The sequence below is a fragment of the Mustela nivalis genome (genome assembly GCF_964662115.1).
Source record: "Mustela nivalis genome assembly, chromosome: 5".
NCBI lineage: Eukaryota > Metazoa > Chordata > Mammalia > Carnivora > Mustelidae > Mustela > Mustela nivalis.
The window spans coordinates 122,463,835-122,479,127 of record NC_139024.1 but is presented as its reverse complement, the minus strand read 5'-3'; positions in this window follow the sequence as shown (position 1 = coordinate 122,479,127).

The window sequence follows — 15,293 nt, the reverse complement described above, 5'->3', positions numbered from 1 at the left end:
TGCACCTCATCATCTCTTTCGTGGTTCTTTTTTTTTTTTTTAAAGATTTTATTTATTTATTTGACAGAGAGAGAGATCACAAGCAGGCAGAGAGAGAGAGGAGGAAGCAGGCTCCCCGCTGAGCAGAGAGCCCGATGTGGGACTCGATCCCAGGACCCTGAGATCATGACCTGAGCCGAAGGCAGCGGCTTAACCCACTGAGCCACCCAGGCGCCCCTCTTTCTTGGTTCTGAGGCCCATGGCGCTCAGTAGTTTAGTGTCTTATTCTCTGGAATAGGCCACTGAAGAAATACCAGGCCCAGAGAAGAAGGTCCTGCTGGGTGTCTGAAGAAAGTACAACCTTTTAGATGAAGCTTTCTGGGGAATTTGTTAGTGGTTTGGTCTGCTTCTGATAGGAAGGGAAATTTTTTTAAAAAGATTTTATTTATTTATTTGACAGACAGAAATCACAAGTAGGCAGAGAGCAGGCAGAGAGAGAGGTGGAAGCAGGCTCCCCGCTGAGCAGAGAGCCAGACATGGGGCTCAATCCCAGGACCCTAGGATCATGACCTGAGCAGAACGCAGAGGCTTTAACTCACTGAGCCACTCCGGTGCCCCAGGAAGGGAAATTTTTTTAAGAGTATTTTCTCTTTGAATCTATTTTGAGGTTTGGTTTGTGGTTCTTTCTGACTTCTCATGAAGGTGGAATTACTTCTGAGGTTGGGAACCGCATATCAAATTGAGCTATCTTGTTAGCAATAAATAAATAAATAAATAAATAAATAAAAGCTCAAGTGTTGGTATAAAGCTATTATGCTTTTCAAAACCACGACTATAATTCATGTATCGTGTTCATTCTTTATCATATCAAACAGGAGAGAGGTGGCAGAAACACACTTTCAGGTTAATTTTTTTAAAAGGAAGATGGACTTATGAACCTACTTTGTTATTTCCTTTTATTCAATTTCCCTGTACCTCCTTTTCTATGAATTGTAATGGTAACCCATCATTATTTTTATTGTTGGCACGTGCTTTGTGAACCATAAAGTGTACGCTATAAATGGGAGTGCTTTTCTTTTTTTGCAGTTTACGAAAAACTAATTTTTTTAAATTTATTTTTTATTTATTTTCCGCATAACAGTACTCATTCTTTTTGCACCACACCCAGTGCTCCATGCAAGCAGTGCCCTCTATAATACCCACCACCTGGTACCCCAACCTCCCAAACCCCCGCCCTTTCAAATCCCTCAGATTGTTTTTCAGAGTCCTTAGTCTCTCATGGTTTGGCTCCCCTTCCAATTTCCCCCAGCTCCCTTCTCCTCTCTAACTCCCCATGTCCATGAAAAACTAATTTAAAAACATTCATCCACCAGAGTACCCAAAGGGTTCCCATATAAACTATCTGTCGTTACATTATGCCATTCTGCTTTCGCTTTTATTGCTGTCCAAACAATGTTTTAAAACATTCTTTAAAATGGGCCTTTAACAAGATTTTTACAAAAGATTTTATTTATTCATTTGTCAGAGAGATAGCACAAGCAGAGGGAGAGGCAGGCAGAGTGGTAAGCAGGCTCCTGGTAAGCAAGAAGCCTGATGGGGGACTCAATCCCAGGATGCTGGGATTATGACCTGAGCTGGAGGTAGACAATTAACCAACTGAGCCATCCTTGTCTCCCTGAAATGGGCATTTTTGACATTTCCTGATAGCACCTACACACTCATGAATCTCAGACTCATGATATATGGGGCTAGTGGACTTGACAATCATGGAGTCAAGCATGCTGGATTTGACTCACGGGCCTGTCACTGTGAATTTGGGTGGATTACTAAACTTGCTACATATAAACCCAAGCATGTAAGAATTTGCAGGATTGTGACAGTTCAGTGGTATAATGTATACATAAAAATACCTAAACCAGTGTCTCTCACAAAGTAGGTACAAATATACCAGCTCCCTTCCTGCCTTCATTCTGTCCTTGGAATTCCGTCTCTTGGGAGAAGTTCCTACTGCCTTTGTTACAAGAAATGAACAATATTTACTACACTGTTGGTGCATAGCATGGATCAATACATTGAGTAATAGTATTAACATACTTCTTGCCCCCCAAGCACCAAATAAAATGTCATGCTCTGGGGAAACTAAAGTGAGAGTTCCCCAACTTTTAGGAGTTATGGACAGGAGAGAGATGCAAATACTGTGTCAGTGTAGAACTAGTGTAACTAATGTTTAAAGCAGGAAGAGAATGTGTGTGGAAGAAAGGCAGTGATGATGTATAAAGCCATTTGGCTGGGTGGTGACTACCCTCAGATTGACAATTTGCCATGAAAGCTTCCAGGCAAATTTGAGATCTTTATTAGTGACAATATGGCTATAGCCTTAAGGGGAAGAAAAAAACAAAAAGCCAAAAACCAAAACACACATACACACAAACTGTTGGTCTTGTGTCTTTTCACAAATAATGACAGTTATCAGAAATTTTATCTTTAAATGGCGAAAACAGCAACTGAAAATGTATTTCATTTGATTCATCACAGAATATGGTGTTTTTGTTCATTTCACACCATTTTTGCTAAGTTTTATTTAAATTAATGCAATCTGAGATAAAATGTTAATATTCCTGAGGGTATGGACATTGTATACAAATGAACCCAGCTAAGTGGGCTCCTGGACAGGGTCTGATCTATTTCTAGAAGTAGCTGGAGCTAAGTGGTTTGTTCCAGAAGAAGAAAACTCCTTCCCTCCATTGCATTTGCCTTCTACAGCCTAAGTGGGAGTTAATACGTTCACTTGTCTCCTTAAATTTTGTCCAGAGTGTGTTAAAGCAGTCATAGGGGACCTGGGTGGTTTTGGCGTCTGCCTTCTCATAACAATGCCCCAGTTTTCTCCTGGAGAATCAACGTTCCCGCTTTCAGTCCATGCAGTTAGGCGGCGGCAACTTCACCCTGGCTCCTGACTCTAGCAGTTGGCATGTCACCCACTAATGGCCTTTGAGAACATCACTGAGTGAGCTGTGAGTTTAGTAGATAGATGCACGAGACCTTTGCTGGGTCGGTGAGGAGGTGGGTCTCTGAATAACTAGCCCGAGATCCACTTGTGTGTGGTGGATCAAATGAGCAGAGTGATGTGTTGGCCAGAGTGCCCATCCTAGAGAGCCCTGAATGCCAGACAAAAGCATTTGAGACTATTTTTTTCAGGCAACAGGAAGCCAGGAAGATAGTTTTGAAAAGCAGCACATGAAAATTGGTTTTTTTGAAGGATTAGTCGGGCAGCTGTGTGTAGGATAGGGTGGAGGGAGGAGAGAACGCAATCCCTGAGTGCATTTAATCTTTATGATGCACTGTAATTTATTATGAAGTTGAATTTGCATCCTTATCCAAATGTGAGGACACTCCTGTCCAAAACTGTAAATTTTTTTGGTTGCCTTTTTTTTTAAAAGATTGTATTTATTTATATGACACAGAGAGTGATCACAAGCAGGCAGAGAGGGAGGCAGAAAGAGAGAGAGAGATTCAGGCTCCCGGCTGAGCAGAGAGACTGATGCAGGGCTCGATCCCAAGACCATGAGATCATGACCTGAGCCAAAGGCAGAGGCTTAACCCACTTGTGATCTTGACAGACAGAGATCACAAGTACACAGAGAGGCAGGCAGAGAGAGAGGGAGAAGTAGGTTCCCCCCTGAGCAGAGAGGCTCCAATGCAGGGCTTGATCCCAGAACCCTGGATCATGACCTGAGTCGAAGGCAGACACCCACTAAGCCAGGTGCCCCTGGACTTGCTATATTAAAACCTGAACCCCAACTATCTAAAGTCCGCCAGAGGAGATTTTGTTGTTTCTGCTGTTAGAAGAGAATAGAGAAGAAAACCCGGTGTTATCAGTGACAAGCTAAAGCTTGTATGGTAAGCACCTCACAGTTTAGTTTCCTGCGTTGTGTACCCCCAGAATGTGGAACACAGGCTGAGGTTGCTGACTTGGATATCTACAAGGTCATCCATCATTAAATAAGTTATTTTAACTACTTGTCGTTTAGAATTTATTCTGAGCTTAGACAATAAGGTAGGCTTAGATCCACGTGAGTCAACTGAGAAACTATTAGAACATAAGTGAGTTCATTTTGGAGGAGAGAGAAAGCTCAACAAATGGAACCCCAACAGCTTTCTTATAGACCAGCCATAACCAAGGGGGGAGGGGAAACAATCCCATTTACAGTAGCAAATAAAGGGGTTCCTGGGTGGCTCAGTGGGTTAGGCCTCTGTCTTCAGCTCAGGTCATGGTCTCAGGGTCATGGTCTCAGGGTCCTGGGATTGAGCCCTGCATCAGGCTCTCTGCTCAGCAGGGAGCCTGCTTCTCCCTCTCCCTCTTTCTCTGCCTATTTGTGATTTCTCTCTCCATTAAATAAATAAGATTTATTAAAAAAATTTATACAGTAGCAAATAAAGCTATAAATTTATTGGAGATAGATTCAATAACATTGTTTAAAAATTGCAAGAACTGAGATGCCTGGGTGGTGCTGTTGGTAAGCGCCTGACTCTTGGTTTTTGGCACCAGTCGTGATCTTGGGGTCGTGAGATTTACCCCCACAAAGGGCTCTGTGCTCAGCATGGAGTGTGCTTGGGACTCTTTCTCCCTCTGCCTCTGCCTTTAAAATAATAAGTAAATCTTAAAACAAAAATTGCATGAACTACAGAGCTTTCCTGAAAGCCATAAAAAGGAAATCTGACTAAAGAGAAAGCTATACCAGTTTCATAGGCAAGAAGCATCAATACTGGGGCCCCAGGGTGGCTCAGTATATTAAGCATCTGCCTTTGGCTCAGGTCATGATCCCAGTGCCCTGGGATCTAGCCCGGGAGCAGGCACCTGGATCAGTCTGCTTCTGCCTCTCCCTCTTACCCCCAACCCCCAGCTCATGTTCTCACTCTCTCTCTCAAACTAATAAATAAAAATCTTTTTTTTTAAAAAGAGGCTTCAATATTATAAAGACACTCATGATTCCCTAATGAATCTATCGAGTTAATAAAACACAACCAAACTAATAAGATTTTCTTAGAGCATGAAACTGTTTGCAAATGTATATGAGAGTGTGAATAAAAGAATTTTGAGGAAGAATAACAAAAAGGGGGGATTTGCCCTACAAGATAGCAAGATATTATAAAGCAACAGTAATTAAAACAGTTGGTGTAAAAAATAGATTAATGGGAGCAGAAAAAATTTCAAGCACAGACTCTTGTATCTTTTGGGAATTTGCTGTATGACAGATATTTAAATGGTGAGGGGCACCTGGGTGGTTCAGCTGGTTAAGAGACCAACTCTTGGTTTCTCCTCAGGTCATGACCTCATGGGTCTGTGTGGTAAGCCCCACCTCAGGCTCTGTGCTCAGCAAGGATTCTGCCTGGGTTTCTCTCTTTCTGCTCCTTGTCCCACTCACATGCATGCAGGTGCACGCTTTCTCTCTCAAAAATAAATAAATGTTTTTTTTAAAAAAAAGTGGTGAGAAGATGGATAATCCAAAAATAGTATTAGAATATTTGGATTGAGATGAACAATGCAAATTATATCCCTCCCTCACCTTATGCACTAAAGTAAGTTTCAAACAGATTAAATATCTAACTGTAAAGCATTTAATTTTAAAATTACTAAGAAAGACTAAAATTACTAAGAAGGAGAGAATGTCTTCAGGAGCAGGAAAGGCTTTCTTTTAAAAAAAAATTATTTTTTTTTTGAGAGAGAAAAAGAAGGGTGGGTGGGGAGAGGGAGAGAGAGTCTTAACCAGACTCTGTACTGAGAGTTGAGCCCAACGTGGGGCTGGATCTCTTGACCCTGAGAACCAAAGCAAGAGTCAGTTGCTTAACTGACTGAGCCACTCCGCTGCCCCAGAAAGGCTTTCTTAAAGCCAAAAAATAAGCAGACATAAAGTCTAACTGAATATAAATTCAAATTCTGCACCAGAAAACAATAAAAAATTATAAAATGAGGATGTTTTTAGGAAAAAGTTTCTATGTCTGGGGTTGAAGAGGTTGCTGCCTGTTTTCTCTTCAAGGATTTTGATGGATTCCTGTCTCACACTGAGGTCTTTCATCCATTAACTAAGGGGTTTCTTGGGAGCTGGGAGGGGAGAGATAGGGTGGCTGGGTTATTTATACTGGGTAGGGTATGTGCTGTGGTAAGTGATGTGAATCATATAAGTCTAATGATTCACAGACCTGTTCCCCTGAAACAAATAATATGTTACATGTTAATGAAAAAAAACAAAAACAAAAACAAAAAATTTTAAAAAATTTATACAATAAGGGCAAACTTAGAGAAATTAACTATGTAATATTCTATTTTATAATTAAGTAAAATATAAAATAAATTTTTTTTATTTATTTATTTGACAGACAGAGATCACAAGTAGGCAGAGAGGCAGGCAGAGAGAGGAGGAAGCAGGCTCCCTGCAGAGCAGAAAGCCCGATGCGGGGCTCGATCCCAGGACCCTGGGATCATGACCTGAGCTGAAGGCAGAGGCTTAACCCACTGAGCCACCCAGGCGCCCCATAAAATAAAATTTAAATATAAAACACATTTCTTTTCTAAAATTTTTTTAAAAGATTTTATTTATTTATTTGACACAGAGAGAGAGAGATAGAATTCGCAAGCAGGCAGACAGGCAAGCAGAGAAAGAGAGGGGGAAGCAGGCTCCCTGCTGAGCAGAGAGCCCAATGAGGGGCTGGATCCCAGGAACCTGAGATCATGACCTGGACCAAAGGCAGAGGCTTAACCCACTGAGCCACCCAGGTGCCCCTAAAATATTATATTTCTAATTATAAAATAGAATAGTATATAATATATATTTATGTATATAAAATGAAAGGCGAGGATCAAAAGTTTTCAGCATTCATTTAAACAAATTAAAGTATGTTAAAAAATAATATAAGATTAGATAAAAATTAAGTAGAAAATACCTAGGAGAAACCAAAATGACCAATAAAAATATGATAAGGTGCTCAACCTTGTAAAAATAAGAGAAATACTGGGGCGCCTGTGTGGCTCAGTGGGTTAAAATGTCTGCCTTTGGCTCAGCGCATGTTCCCAGGGTCCTGGAATTGAGCCCCACATTGGGCTCTCTGCTCAGCGGGGAGCCTGGTTCCCTTCCTCTCTCTCTGACTGCCTCTTGGCCTACTTGTGATCTCTGTCAAATAAATAAATAAAATCTTTAAAGTAAATGAATAAATAAATAAAATCTTTTTAAAAAGTAAGAGAGATACAAATTAAAGTATTAGTGAGCTAGCAGACTGGCAAAACGTTAAAAGCTTGGCAATATCAAATATGAGCAAAATTGCAAAGAAACAGGTCTTCTTACAGTGTGGGAATGTAAAGTGATAATGGTCACATGGGAGAGCATTGGCCTAAAATTGCTAAGTTTGCTAAAATTGACCTAAGATATCTGTTACATGTGATACAAGGAGGAACACATAAGAATGTTGTTTGCAGCATTGTTTGTAACAGCAAATATTAGAAACAACATAAATGGCAACCAATAGGAGGATGAATAAATATATAATATAATCATGCAAGATAATATTTTACAGAAGTTAGCAAAAATAAGCTAAAAATTTTTTAAATAAAAAAAAAAAACCAAGTTGCACAGGGATATGAGGGGTAGACACAAGCCAATCTATGTTCTCTATAACTACATGTACGATTTTTTATAAAATGGATGTATGTCAACTTTGCCTTATGACCAAGGTAGAGTAACAGGAAGCAGATTTACCCTTTTACCTGAAATAAGAACAAAAACCCCAAGTAAAATATATGAAACAAGAGTTTTTAAGGCACTACACAACAGATAAAAAATGTCAATGATTTCTAAGAGCCAGGATATAAGCAAGATGATTCTTATAATTGTCCCAGCTTACTGTCTTAAGGGAATTTCCCAGTTGCAGTGCAGAGAACGGGAATGCAGACAAATCCCTATGACTCCCTAATGTGAAGAGATGAAGCTAGAAGTCACAGGACAGAATGCTATAGAGACTTCACAGAAGGTTCCTCAGAGATCCATGGAATGTCCCTCTTGACTACTCAGCATAACATTTACTGATGGAGGCATTCATGTTGGAAATGACCCAGAGTTGGAGAAAGGATGATTAGAGGGATGATGTCAGACAGTTAGAGGGGACAATGAGTGGTGCTCACTCAGAGCCATGAATAGTGCTTAGTCCTACCAACAGGACTAGAAAAACCTTCTATTTCATAGGAATTTGGCAGAGTTCACACAAGAGTCTTGCCTCAGTGGTAGAGAAGATTTAGGAGAATAATTATCCCTGGACTGATGGAGCACTGCCCCATTTCCACCCAACAAATCTTAAAAGCAAGACCCAAAAGGATCAAACTCTTTTCAAGTAACATAGCTGCATCCTGAAAAACTCAATAAACACAAATATAAAATATAGAAATACAAAAATATCCAATACCCAACAAGGGACATGCACAGACTATGACATAAATATGAATGTAATAATTGATTTTGTTTATCCATTTTACACAATTAACTGGTGGTTAGCATATTTGAAATAGATATGAGACTTTTCCTGTCTGAGGTTATATAGCAACCATTCCTTTGTGTCACACTGTTTTGATCTCCTTTAAAAGGAAAATAGTTTCATGCTATTGTCAATTATTTTTTATCCAATCAGGTTTTCTTTGGGGAACTGGGGAGCATTAGGAAGAGAGGAAATAATGAAGAGGAACAAGGAAGTGCACCAAGAGGGAAGGTAGAGGGCACCAAAGGCAAACACAAGTACAGAGGACCTGTGCATGAGCCATCTCAAACCAACATCTGTTCCAGCAGTTTCAGGGGAAGAAACGTCTACTTTTTTTTTAATTGAAAAGCCAATTTTATTTCTATGATAGACAAAACATTATACATAATAGGATAATATAAGGCAAAAGCTGCCTTTTGATAGTTTTGCTGACATTTATGTGTCTGAAACGTATACTTTTTTATCACTAAGTTACAGTTGACACAATTAGCATGGAGAAAAATTTAATTCAGTTGAAACAAAATTTAATTAAGTTGCACATTGTAGAATATAATTTCTCATGGATTAACAGAATTTAATTGACCTTCCGTTTGTGATTATTAAGAACTTGCATTTTAGAAATGCATATCACCAGCATTTCCATACAAAATTTCTCAGTTTCAGGACTCCTTACTTCTTCTTCTTCTTTTTTTTTAAAGATTTTATTTATTTATTTGACAGACACAACACAACTAGGCAGAGAGACAAGCAGAAGGAGAGAGAGAAACAGGCTCACCGCTGAGCAGAGAGTCTGATGTGTGACTCAATCCCAGGACCCTGGGATCATGACCTGAGCTGAAGGCAGTGGCTTAACTGACTGAGCCACCCAGGAGCCCCAAGGACTCCTTACTATTCAGTTGAGAGAAATGGGTGTCACTTAACTTGTTTCAACAGGCAACTCCTTATGATACTCAGACATTTTCCATTTCAATCAGTGCAAAGACTTGGAAGTGTTGAAATAGGACTAGTAATCCTCATGTACCTCCTCCCCCAACCTCCTTTCCCAACCAAAAGATCCAATCAGTCATGAATATTATAGTCATTTTCTTAATCGATTTTGGGAGTAGGGGTTTATAGATGTGAACTTGGATATAAAAAGAAAATAATCCAAAGAAGAATAATTTCAAGTGCGTGAAGATAATCATTTCAGCTGAAGTATAACTAAGAAATAAAGGAAGAGTAGATGCACCTTCATGTTCAATAATAGAGTGGTTGAATTATGATACCTTAATGATGATCACAAAAGTATACTGATACAACAATAAAATCATTATTTTGCTTTCAAATACTTAAAGCTTTATAATGGCCAGCATGGAGCCTGAAAGTCATCCCCACTCCTCTCTGACAACAAGTAAGAAGCTCAACAAACTGGAAAGTCAACAGCCCTCCTTAGATCCATCAGGGAAGTGGGGTCACAGGGCAAAGCACTGCCTTCAAACATTGGAGAAATCAACAGGCCCGTATAGAAGATTACAATCAACCAGAACAGAAAGCCACACACAGAATCCTTCACTGGAATTCGTAGGAAGGCAGGAAAACCTGGACTGTAATTGTTCAATTGCTGAAGGCTCAGTGTGGGTTTCTGAGAAATGAAAACTCCAGGGGGCTGGGGGATGGGGAACCACAAATTTTTTGGAATTTTACCTCATGAGTTTGACCAGGTTCTCACAGTGACTATCAGTAGCAAGAAGTGAATTGGAATCATTTTGAAATACTCAGAGCATTCTGTTATTAAAAAGGCTTCCCTCTCAGAGGAACTATTCTACCAGAGTCTAAACTACTGGTGTTTTATCACAGCCTAATCAACCCAAAGGAAGGAAATGTCCTATCTCAGCTGGCTCTCACCTTCCACATGGGGGAAAGGAAAGACCCAAGTCCAACCTACTCTAGCAATTTTGTCTCATCTCAGGGCAAAAGTGGACTGAGAAGCATTTGTGAGGTTCACAGTCCAGAGACACAGACTCACCAAAAGACTGAAACCAAATAATAGGACTACAGAATGCTTCCTCACCCCAACACTCACCACCACATTGCTAAAGGCTGGTGTATGAGAGGCCTATGTGCCACAGTTCCTTTTACCTGGTACATCATGTCGGGCTCTCAAGAAAAAGTTACAAGACATACTAAAAAGGCAACACAATTTGAAGAAAGACCAATGGCAAGATTGTTGGAATTATCAACCAGAGAACTGAAAACTCTGAGCAATATGGTATGGGCTCCAATGGATACAGTAGACATCAGGCAAGAGTGGATTGACAACTTAAGTAGGAAGAAGTAAGTCCTCAAAAGAAAAATTTTTTAAATGCTAGGGGGAAAAAAAACAATGTAGCAGAAATAAAGAATGCCTCTGATGGGCTCATTAGCATATGGGCTATGCCTGAGGAGAAAAATTCAGAGCTCAGGATAAGACAGTAGAAAATTCCAAAATGGAAGAGAAAAGGTAAACAAGATAGAAAAAGAAACTAGAACAAAATATTCTGGAACTGAGATGTAGCTACAAAAGTTTTAACATACATTAATGGGAATATCAGAAGAAGAGGGAAAGAAACAAAAGAAATATTTGAAGTGAGGGGCACCTGGGTGGCTCAGCGGGTTAAAGCCTCTGCCTTCAGCCCAGGTCATGATCCCAGGACCCTGGGATCAAGCCCCGCATCGGGCTCTCTGCTCAGTGCAGAGCCTGCTTCTCTCTCTCTCTCTGCCTGCCTCTCTGCTACTTGTGTTCTCTGTTAAATGTATACATAAAATCTTAAAAAAAGAAATATTTGAAGTGATAATGATTGAGAATTTTCCAAAATTAATTTCAGAGACCAAACCACAGATCCAGGACTCTCAGAGAACACCAAGCAGGATAAATGACAAAAACCAAAACCAAGCAAGACAAACAAAACTATACTAAAGCATAATATATTCAAACTTCAGAAAAGCAATGATAAAGGAACAATAAGCCAGAGAATAAAAACACCTTAGTATAGAGGAATAAAGGTAAGAATTACATCAAACTTCTGCTCAAGAACCAGGCAAACGAGAAGACAGTGAAGTGAAATATTTAGTGTTGAGAGGGGAATAAAAATGCCAACCTAGAATTCTGCACCCTGAAAACTTAAACTTTGAAAGTGAAAGAAAAGTAAATATTTTCTCATTTTAACAAAAATTGAGGCAATTAATTGCCAGTGGACCTGCCTTACAAGAAGTGTTAAAAGAAGTTCTTTAGAAGGAAAAAATAGAGGTCAAAAACTCAGACCTCCATAAAGAAAGGAAGACCATCAAAGAAGCAATACATCAAGGTAAAATAAAAGCTTTTATTTTTCTTACTTTTAGTTTATCTAACAATAATTTGTTCAAAATAATAATAGCAACAATGTACTTAATTATGTGTGTTTATATACCTATCTATGCTTAGTATGCTTATTGTATAAGTGAAATGAGCAATGATACAAGGGATATATTGGAGGAATTACGATTACTTATGTTATTATATGGTACTTGCACTACTTGCACTATTTGACAATGGCTTGTATTATTATATTGCGCAAGTCTAGGACAGCCACTAAAAAAGTTTTGGTTTTTTTTTTTTTAAGTAATATAACTGATATGCCACAAAAGTAAATAAAATGGAATCCCATAAAATTCTCAATTGAAACTACAAAAGGAAAAAATAAAAATAAAAGAATAAAACTACAAAAGGTGGGGCACCTGGGTGGCTCAGTTGGTTAAGCATCTGTCTTTGGCTCAGGTCGTGATCCCAAGGTCCTGGGATGAAGACTCACATCAGGCCCCTTGCTGAGCAGGGAACCTGCTTCTCCCTCTGCCTGCTCTGCCTGCTGCTGATCTCCCTGCTTGTGCTCTCTCTCTGACATAAAATATTTTTTAAAAACTACAAAAGTGAGAGGAAGATAAAAACAGGAACAAAGAACAAAGGCACTAAATGGAAAATAGTAACAACTATGGTAGGTATCAATCCAAAAATATCAATAATCACTTTAAATGTTAATTGTCTAAATATACCAACTAAAAGAGATTATTAGAGAGGATCAATAAACAAGATCTAACTATATTTTATCTATAAGAAACTTATTTTAGGGGTACCTAGGTAGCTCAGTCGGTTAAGTTTCTGCCTTCAGTTCAGGTCATGATATTGGGGTAATGGCATTGAGCCCTGCATCAGGCTCCCTGCTCAGTGGGTGGTCTGCTTTTCCTTCTCCCTCAGCTCCTCCCACCATTCATCTCTCTCTCAAATAAATAAAACCTTAAAAAAAAGAAACTTATTTTAAATATAAAGACACTTATAGAAATTAAAAGTAAAGGGATGGAGAGATATATACCATGTTAACACTAATAAAAAGAAAGCAGGAATAGCTACATTAATTTCTGACAAAGCAGACTCCAGAGCAAAGAAAGTTGTCAGAGATAAAGAGGGGCATTACATAATAATGAAGCAGTCAATTTTCCAAGAAGACTTAACAACTCTTAAAATATATGTGTCTAACAACAGATGTCAAAATGCCTGAGGCAAAAACTACTAGAACTACAGGGAGAAATAGGTGAATTCATTATTACAGCTGAAGAATTCAACACCCTCTTCAGAAATCAGAGGATCTGGGTGCCTGGATGGTTCAGTTGGTTAAGCAACTGCCTTCGGCTCAGGGCATGATCCTGGAGTCCCAGGATAGAATCCAAGGATCGAGTCCTATATGGGGCTCCCTGCTCAGTAGGGAGTCTGCTTCTCCCTCTCAATTCTCCATTCTCATTCTTTCTCTCAAGTAAATAAATACAAATAAAATCAGAAAAAAAAAAAAAGAAATGGACAGAGCCAGTAGAAAACCAATAAGGACATAGTTGAACACCATTAGTCAAGTAGACCTAGTCAACATTTATCAACTATTTCATTCAAACACAACAGAATACACATTCTGGATAAAGAACATATACAAAAAATCCCCCATAATTAACATTACACTTAATGGTGAGAAACTATAAGTTGTCCTGCTAGATTAGGAACAAGACAAGAGTGTCCCTTCTCAACACCATATTGGAGGTCGTAGGTAATGCAATAAGACAATAAAAGGAAATAAAAATTATACTGATTGATAAGGATGAAATAAAACTGTCTTTGTTTGTAAGTGACATGATCATTTATGTAGGGAACAAAACTGTCAAAAAATTCCTGGAAATAATAAGCAATTATTGCAAAGTTCCAGTATACAAGGTTAATATACAAAAGTCAATCACTCTCCTGTATACTAGCATGAAAAAATGGAATTCGAAATTAAAAGTACAATACCATTTACATTAGCACTCCCTAAAATGAAATGCTTAGGTATAAATCTAACAAAATATTTATAACATCTATATGAGGAAAATTATAAAGCCCAAAGGTAATATGTCAGAACAACTAAATAAATGAAGAGATATTCCATGTTTATGGATAGGAAGACTCAATATTGTCACAATGTCAGTTATTCTCAGCTTGATCTATAGACTCAACAAGATCCCAATAAAAGTTCCAAAAAGTTATTTTGTGGATATCAACAACTGATTCTATAATTCATATAGAGATGTCAAAGACTCAGAAAAACCAACACAATACTGAAGAAGAGCAAAGTCTTACTGATAAAAATCAACTTCAAGACTTACTACAAAGCTACAGCAATCAAGACAGTACGATTAGCAAAAAATAGACAAGTAGATCAATGAAACAGAATAAACAGCCCATAAATATACCTACATAAATATAGTCATATAGTCAACTAATCTTTGACAAAGAAGCAAAAATATTCTTTTCAACAAATGGTGCTGGAACAACTGGATAACCACATATATTAAAAAAAAAAAATCTGGGGCGCCTGGGTGGCTCAGTGGGTTAAAGCCTCTGCCTTCGGCTCAGGTCATGATCCCAGGGTCCTGGGATCGAGCCCCATATCGGGCTCTCTGCTCAGCAGGGAGCCTGCTTCCTCCTCTCTCTCTACCTGCTTCTCTACCTACTTGTGATCTCTCTCTGTCAAATAAATAAATAAAATAAAATAAAAAAATCTAAGGGCACCTTGGTGGCTCAGTGGATTAAGCCTCTGCCTTCAGCTCAGGTCATGATCTCAAGGTCTTGGGATTGAGCATCAGACTCTCTGCTCAGCAAGGAGTCTGCTTCCCCCTCTCTCTCTGCCTGCCTCCGCCTACTTGTGATCTCTCTCTCTGTCAAATAAATAAATAGAGTCTTAAAAAAATTAATCTAGACAGAGCCCTTACACCCTTCAAAATTAACTCAAAATGGATCATAGACCTAAATATAAATCCAATTATAAAACAGATGACAACATTGGAGAAAACCTAAATGACCTTGGATATGACAAAGATTTTTTTTTCTTTTACATATACACCACAGGCACACGCCATGAAAGAAAATATCAATAAGCTGGGCTTCATTAAAACTGAAGGCTTCTGCTTCACAAAAGACATTGTCAAGAAGATAAAAAGATAAGCCACACACTGGGAGAAAAAAAATTGCAGAAGACATATCTGATAGAGGACTGTTATTAAAAATATATAAGAGATTGGGGAGGAGTCAAGATGGCAGAGAAGTAGCAATCTGAGGGGTTTGAAGGGGAGAGGGGTGGGAGGTTGGGGGAACCAGGTGGTGAGTATTAGAGAGGGCACGGATTGCATGGAGCACTGGGTGTGGTGTAAAAACAAGGAATACTGTTATGCTGAAAATAAAAATTTTAAAAAAGAATATAAATTGACAAAAACATAAATAAAAACATTTA